Raw genomic sequence first — 7,966 nt, 5'->3', positions numbered from 1 at the left:
TTTTGACATAAAAAAACTGTGTCCAAACACCACTGTGAATTGGTATTTAAACACAAAGTTAGGTGACAGGCGTGAGAGACCAGGAAAGAACAGAACTCAGGTGAGATGAGCTTCATTTGTTTGTCTTTTATTGTGTCACACTCTTTCCCTCTGCAGGGAGCTCCCAGCCTGAGCCAGATGTGGTCAACCTGCTCTCATGATTCAAATCCCATATCAATAATTGCTGTTTTATGGGTGCCAACGTTTTGTTAGATCTTAGGAGAACATGGAAAGTTCTCCTAAGGAGAACATGGTGAGTCATAGTTCTTGCCCTCAGTGAGTCCAGAGTTTTTTGAAAACAGACAAGTGAGCAGATGACCTCCCAAATGAATGCTGTATGCAGACAGAAATGTGCACAGGAGCCGGGGGTGGGGGGCAGAAATGCTTGCAAGAGCGGCCGGCTATTGTGGAGACTGGGGAGTATAGGGAAAGAGCGCATTAGCCCAGATGGCACGGCCAGGCTCTGCTGCCCACAGCCTCTCCTTCTTGCCCCAGGTTTGTAGACGATGATTACGTAACAGCTGAGATCACTTACAGCGCTGTGCGTGTGCGTCAGGAGGTACTCACTTGGTCCTGGGGTGCTTTGCACTCATGCTTATGTGAGCTCCATCTGAACGCCATGGCGGCAGCATCGAGGGTGCGCTACGTGAGGCTTGGTTAGGTTGTGCTCCGTTATGGCTGCTGCCAGGACAGAATAAACGTGTCTGCAGATCCTGCGGCTCGCCACATCTCATTCCAGCCTCTTAGCCCACCGGGGTTCAGTGAACATGCGAACAGCGAGACCACTGGCCTCATGCACACGATCAGCAAGGCCGGGAGGTTTCCTAGAAGCGCTGTGGCCTGAGAAGGACAGTGAGCCAGCGTGGTGTGCCTAGGACAGCTCATGACCTTGAACTGTGGCTTTCTCTCACGATGCGTTGCTTGTGTGCTTGGTGCGATTGCCAGCATCTCGAGGAGCAGGACAAGGCTTCCCTGTACAGCTTTGGGTCTCCATCAGTGTGCAACGCAGGTCCATACACACTTCAGGTGCACAAAATGGATAAACTGACTGTACATCACTGTTGGAACATGGATCTGAGCTTCAGTCTCATCATGTGTTAAACAGGGATGACCACATCCACCCTGAGGGTCACTGGGACTTAAGTTACATGAAGCTCCTAGGCAAGTTCTTGGTGCAGAGAAGCTAGTGGTTTCGATCCTCGTTTTGCCCCAGGCACTGTTGCAAGCGAAGTCATCCAATGACAGCAGGTATTCTCTTAAGTGAGTGAACTCAGCCACGGAGGACCTAACAGGGTTGTTGAAACAATGCTTTTATTTTTCTTTCAAGAGAGCACATCTGGTGCCATCCTTACAGGCTGCCTTAAACAGTAGGAGCAGCTTGGTGGGAGCTATACTTCTGGGGTTTTCCTGCTGGTGTTCACTGCAAAGAAGGTGGAAAGGCGACCTCTGCCCTCCTCTGGGGCAATGAAGTCTTGCTGTGGGCCAGGCGCCATGAACACCATTGAGCTTTCTGCCTTCGGGTGCTGCCAGGCGAGCCTTCAGTCCTAAGAGCTCTCAAACTTAGCTGGAGTCTGCAGAAAATGCTGTCCTTGAGATGGAATTTATGGGGCCTTGAATAGCTCTGATCACAGCCATGTCTGTGGAAGGACAAGCTGTGGGAAGGGCATGAGTTTTGTAACTGTAGGGGAATTGGATGCTAATTCTAAACTCATCACAGAGATAGAGAGAGCTCAGTGATTCCTTAATCTTTGAGTCTCAGACCCCTCCTCTACAAATTTAGGGTATAAACATGGACTGTTTTTTTTTTTTTTTTCTTTTTTTTTTTGTTAAAGATAACCTCTTTAACAAGTGGTGCTGGGAAAACTGGTCAACCACCTGTAAAAGAATGAAACTAGAACACTTTCTAACACCATACACAAAAATAAACTCAAAATGGATTAAAGATCTAAATGTAAGACCAGAAACTATCAAACTCCTAGAGGAGAACATAGGCAAAACACTCTCCGACATAAATCACAGCAGGATCCTCTATGACCCGCATCCCAGAATTTCAGAAATAAAAGCAAAAATAAACAAATGGACCTAATGAAACTTAAAAGCTTTTGCACAACAAAGGAAACTATAAGCAAGGTGAAAAGACAGCCCTCAGATTGGGAGAAAATAATAGCAAACGAAGCAACAGACAAAGGATTAATCTCAAAAATATACAAGCAACTCCTTCAGCTCAACTCCAGAAAAATAAATGACCCAATCAAAAAATGGGCCAAAGAACTCAACAGACATTTCTCCAAGGAAGACATACAGATGGCTAACAAACACATGAAAAGATGCTCAACATCACTCATTATCAGAGAAATGCAAATCAAAACCACAATGAGGTACCATTATACGCCAGTCAGGATGGCTGCTATCCAAAAGTCTACAAGCAATAAATGCTGGAGAGGGTGTGGAGAAAAGGGAACCCTCTTACACTGTTGGTGGGAATGCAAATTAGTACAGCCACTATGGAAAACAGTATGGAGATTTCTTAAAAAGCTGGAAATAGAACTGCCGTATGACCCAGCAATCCCACTTCTGGGCATACACACCAAGGAAACCAGATCTGAAAGAGACACGTGCACCCCAATGTTCATCGCAGCACTGTTTATAATAGCCAGGACATGGAAGCAACCCAGATGCCCATCAGCAGATGAATGGATGAGGAAGCTGTGGTACATATACACCATGGAATATTACTCAGCCATTAAAAAGAATTCATTTGAATCAGTTCTAATGAGATGGATGAAACTGGAGCCCATTATACAGAGCGAAGTAAGCCAGAAAGATAAAGACCATTACAGTATACTAACACATATATATGGACTTTAGAAAGATGGTAACGATAACCCTATATGCAGAACAGAAAAAGAGACTCAGATGTATGGAACAGACTTGTGGACTCTGGGAGAAGGCGAGGGTGGGATGTTTCAGGAGAACAGCATTGAAACATGTTATTATCTAGGGTGAAACAGATCACCAGCCCAGGTTGGGTGCATGAGACAAGTGCTCGGGCCTGGTGCACTGGGAAGACCCAGAGGGATCGGGTGGAGAGGGAGGTGGGAGGGGGGACTGGGATGGGGAGTACATGTAAATCCATGGCTAATTCATATCAATGTATAACAAAAACTACTGTAATGATGTAAAGTAATTAGCCTCCAACTAATAAAAATTAAAAAAAAAAAAAAAAAAGAATTAGCTGTGAATTATAGAAACATTCATGTAACTAACCTTTTATAGCAGTGGGTGATGGGGAAAGGAGCATGTGATTATGTTTCCAGGGCAATTAAAGAATGTTAAATTACAAAAATTAATGCCCAGGTTCTGTGTGGGACAAAGAAATACTATGTTTGACTTTAAAAAAAAAAAAAAAAACATGGACTGTTACAATCATTTTGAGGATTATATAAAGTCACAATGGACGTGGCTCCTAATACTAACGGCCAAATGAACGACACTTCCTGTGTCCTCATGGAATGTCTAGGGCAGGCTGGTGCCGGCTGAGTACATTCTGGCCTGGCTCGTAACGTCCTTGCGCGTTTAAGCATCGCTCCACCTGCGGCGGGCTGAGCTGGGACCCTCCGGAAGCCCGCCTGTCGCTGGCCTTCTCTCAGAGGTCTCACCGCGCTCTGAGCCCGAGCTCCGAGGGACAGCGCTCGAGGCTGTCTCCTCCGTGCTGCTCGGAGGCATCTGCCTCGGCAGGCGCTCCCGGCTGCCCGGACACGGGACTCCAGGCCCACCTCTGGTCTTTCTCAGTGACAAGACTCGGGTACCAAGGGGGAGATTTCCAGGCATGGCACAGTTGGTTCGGAAAATCGTTGGGCTCTTCCATGCAGGAAATAAAAAAGAAAACCAGAACTCCGAACAGAAAACCTAATCATCCTCCTAATTTTGCGGCAGCTTCGTTGTTGGACTAAGATAGAGGAGGCGTTCCCTCACCTGCCTGTCCTCTGCCTGCAGGATGCTGCTTTCCCGTTCATCTGCCCGCCTCCTCCTTTGCCGCCTTCTCTGGCTCTCTCAGACTGCCGTCCAGGGTTCTGTGGGGTCAGGAGGGAGACGGACGCGTGTGATGCGAGCCGAGGGAGGCGGGCCTGGCAGGGTCCCCTCCGCCCTCCCCTCCTGTGACTCCGTCGAGACAACACAGTCACTACGTTGTTCATTTGGGCACCTTGAAGATGCCTTTCTGTGGCATTCTGACCCAGTTTTTCAGGCAAAAAATCGTTCCATAGCCAGGTGGTGGCCGTGTGAGTGGATAAACTACGTGCCCCAAATATAGCCGCTGCTCGACTCCGAGGCTCACGCAACACAGGTGCCCTGGTCTCACAGAACTCGTCTTTAAAAGGGTCGTTTTTAGACTTCGGAAAGCCCCTAAAATCACAAGTTTTTCATTGCTGCAGTTATGGCTATGAATAACTTAAAAAAATCTTTTAGGGGAGAAAGAGAATCATAGCCTTTCTCTTAAGGACAGTTGTGTTTTGGAGCAGGGCTAATTCTTATTTTGGAGTTATGTGAATGGCAGTCTCTGTTCTGCTTCCTACTATTCTGAGAAAAATAGACATTTTAGAGCTTTTCTGGGCTTCACCCTCCACATATATGAATGAGAATATTTTCCACTCAGCCACGCGTCACAGAGATTTTCCTGTATCAATACATTATCTTATTCATTTTAATGACTATGTACTGTATTTTCAATTATTGATGTACCATAATGTATCTAACAATTCTCATATTGTTGTTTCCCATTTTTTCCTGTCCAAAACAATTCTGTGATAAACTAGCCCTGTCTATAAGTTTAGGTGAAGTTTAGAGAGAATTTTTCTGGAATACATTTGAAATCATTGAATTGCCAGTCAATTGGTAGGAACATTTAGCATTTTAATAGTTTCTACAAATTGCTCACCCCAAGTCCTGTATCTAATTTACACTTCCTCCACTTACTTAATTCTCCCACAGTGTTGCAAGTTATATATTACCATGTCCGTTTTAAAGATGAGAAGCTGAGGTCAGAGAGGGTAAGTCAGTTACCCAGTGAATTATTGTTAAATAACTGCAAGGAGATCCAACCTGTACATCCTAAAGGAGATCAGTCCTGGGTGTTCATTGGAAGGACTGATGCTGAAGCTGAAACTCCAATACTTTGGCCACCTGATGCAAAGAGCTCACTCATTGGAAAAGACCTTGATGCTGGGAGGGATTGGGGGTAGGAGAAGAAGGGGACGACAGAGGATGAGATGGCTAGATGGTGTCACCGACTTGATGGACATGGGTTTGTGTAAACTCCGGGAGTTGGTGATGGACAGGGAGGCCTGGAGTGCTGCGATTCATGGGGTCGCAAAAGTCAGACACGACTGAGCGACTGAACTGAACTGAACCTCACAGGTTTGACGGCGATCAGCTTGTGTTTGTTTCACTGTCCACAGCCTCCTGGCTTCTGTTTGGGTCCATCAGCTCTCATGACCCCTGGAAGGAAGGGTTCGTTCATGATGTGGGGGAGGCAGCAGAGATCCTGCAGAAAGCACGCTGGGATTGGAAGAGCAGCATCACGGGGTATGGGGATGGTGAGGGGAAGTCAGTCAGAGCGCCAGGCGGGCTCCCTCGGCCCCGTGTTCTGTCAACAGTGACTTTGCAGGGTTTATGTGACAGCTGAGGTTCTGGTTTACCTCAGGTACTTTCGTGGTCACCAGCTACTTTGTGGTGTAGGCATATACAAGTTTCACCTAAAAGAGCGGCGGCATTACTGCGGCATCGTGGCTGTGTCCATTGGGCCCGTCACGAGAGAAGTTAAAGCCGCGTGTCTGCCGCTGTGACTGTTGCGCCGGCGAGGAGACAGTAAACCGTCTGCGGTCCTCTGGCTCCTTGGGTCTCCTTCCAGCCTCTGAACTCAGGCCTTGCCTGCGCTGAGCTCAGCCAACAGTGAGACACAGCCAGACAACCGGCGTCCTGAACAGGATCAGCAAGACAGACGGCCACAACCAGACACGTCTTTTTTCTTTTATTAAATACTAGATACAAAATACTATTTATGAAATATGTATAATAAATAAAAATAATAATACAACAAATGCCAGTAAATCCAACATTAGAAACAGAACCTCACCAGTCTTTGAAGCCCAGTAAGGACTTTTCCCTTATCCTTTCTCTCACAGAGGTAACCTCTGTACAGAATTTATGGTTATGATTTTCTTGCATTTCTTCACAGTTTTAACAGCTGTGGCTGGATCTGCCACAGGGCCACTATATGATGCTTCAGAGAGTATCCACATACCCTTCCACAGTGTATCTTCTGAAGTGGGGCAGTGCAGGCCAACACCACTCTGAAGCTGAAGAAGAATATAGTGCTTAGCGTTGCAAATTGTAAACTTTATTTAAATGGAATCATACCATATGCGCTCATCTGCAACTTGCTTTACACTGCTCAGCACACTCTCCTGAGAGTGAGTCACCATATGCTCCTGGCTACAGTTCATTCATTTTCATTGCTGACCAGGATTGTGTGGGACCAATGCACTAGTCTCTACACATCACCTACCTTGAGGCATTTGGCTTCTTTCTGAAGTCTTGCTAAGATAGAGTGTTGCTAGAAACATTTTGTAGATATTCTCTGGAGCACATATGCACAAGTGTTTCCAAGCAATCCTATGAAAGGAATGCCTTTATCTTGGGAATGTGCAGCTTCAGTTTTATTAGATAATAATTAGATAAATTATTAGCCAGTTTGTTACCCCACAGCAGTAGATGGTTTTCCTGAGCATCTATGACAAACCTTGATTTTATTAGACTTAAAAAGTTTGGCCATTCTGTTGAGTCTAATTTGAATTAGACATGGATTTAATTTGAATTTCCTTGTTAATAATGGGTTCAGCATCTTTTCATTTTTTAATTAACCATTTTGTGTGTGAGTGCGTGTGTGTGTGTGAAGTATTCCCACAAGTCTTTTGCACATTTCTCTTTGGATCACCTTATTTTTTCCTATTAATTTATTGTAGTTCTTTAAGTAGTTCGTATTGTAATTCTTTATCAGTTATATATATGGTGCAGATATGCTTTCCCAATTTGTGGTTTATGTTCATTTTTGCAATGATTTCTTATAACAAAGATTAAGTTCCTAGCTTTAATGTGTCTATATCGTTTTCCCTTATGATTTGCCTTTTTTAATCTTAGAAATTCATCCCTATCTTTCAGTCAGAAAGATATTCTTCCACATGATACTCTAAAATTTTTTATAGTTTCACATTACACATTTAAATCTTTAAAGCATTTGAAGTTAATAGTCCAGTCTCTTTCTTTTTTTCTCCTCCTGTGTAACTGCCTTCAGGACAGATTATTGCAAAGCTCACACTTTCTCCCCTATTATACAGCCCGTTTCTCATATGCAGAAGCTTGTGTGTGGGCTCTCTGTTCTGCCCTGTCAGTTCACCAATGCATCCTTGTATCAATGCCACACTCTTTTAGTTGCTATGATTTAAAAACATCTATTTTTATTGAAGTATTTATTGAAACATAGTTGATTTGCAATGTTACATTATTTCAGGTATATAATGTAGTGATTCAATATTTTCCTAGATTACACTCCATTTAAAGTTATTACAAAATATTGCCTGTATTCCCTGTGCTGCACAATTCATTTTATTTTTGTGTTTTATATGCAGCATTTGTATTTCTTACTCCCCTGCCCCTCCCTAGACCCTCCCCCTCTCCTTTCCCCACTGGGAACCTTGAGCTTGCTCTCTGAAATTACCTGTCTGTTTCTATTTTGTTACACTTGTTTGTTTCACTTTTTAGATTCCACATATAAATAGTAACATATAGTATCTGTCTTTTTTTGCTGAGAAGGATTCCTCACCTGGTTTCTTCTTCAGGAGTATCTTGGCTCTCTGTTCCTTAACACTTC

Source organism: Odocoileus virginianus, chromosome 13 (assembly GCF_023699985.2).
Source record: "Odocoileus virginianus isolate 20LAN1187 ecotype Illinois chromosome 13, Ovbor_1.2, whole genome shotgun sequence".
NCBI lineage: Eukaryota > Metazoa > Chordata > Mammalia > Artiodactyla > Cervidae > Odocoileus > Odocoileus virginianus.
The sequence above is the reverse complement of the archived record's forward strand: the minus strand, read 5'-3'. Positions refer to the sequence as shown.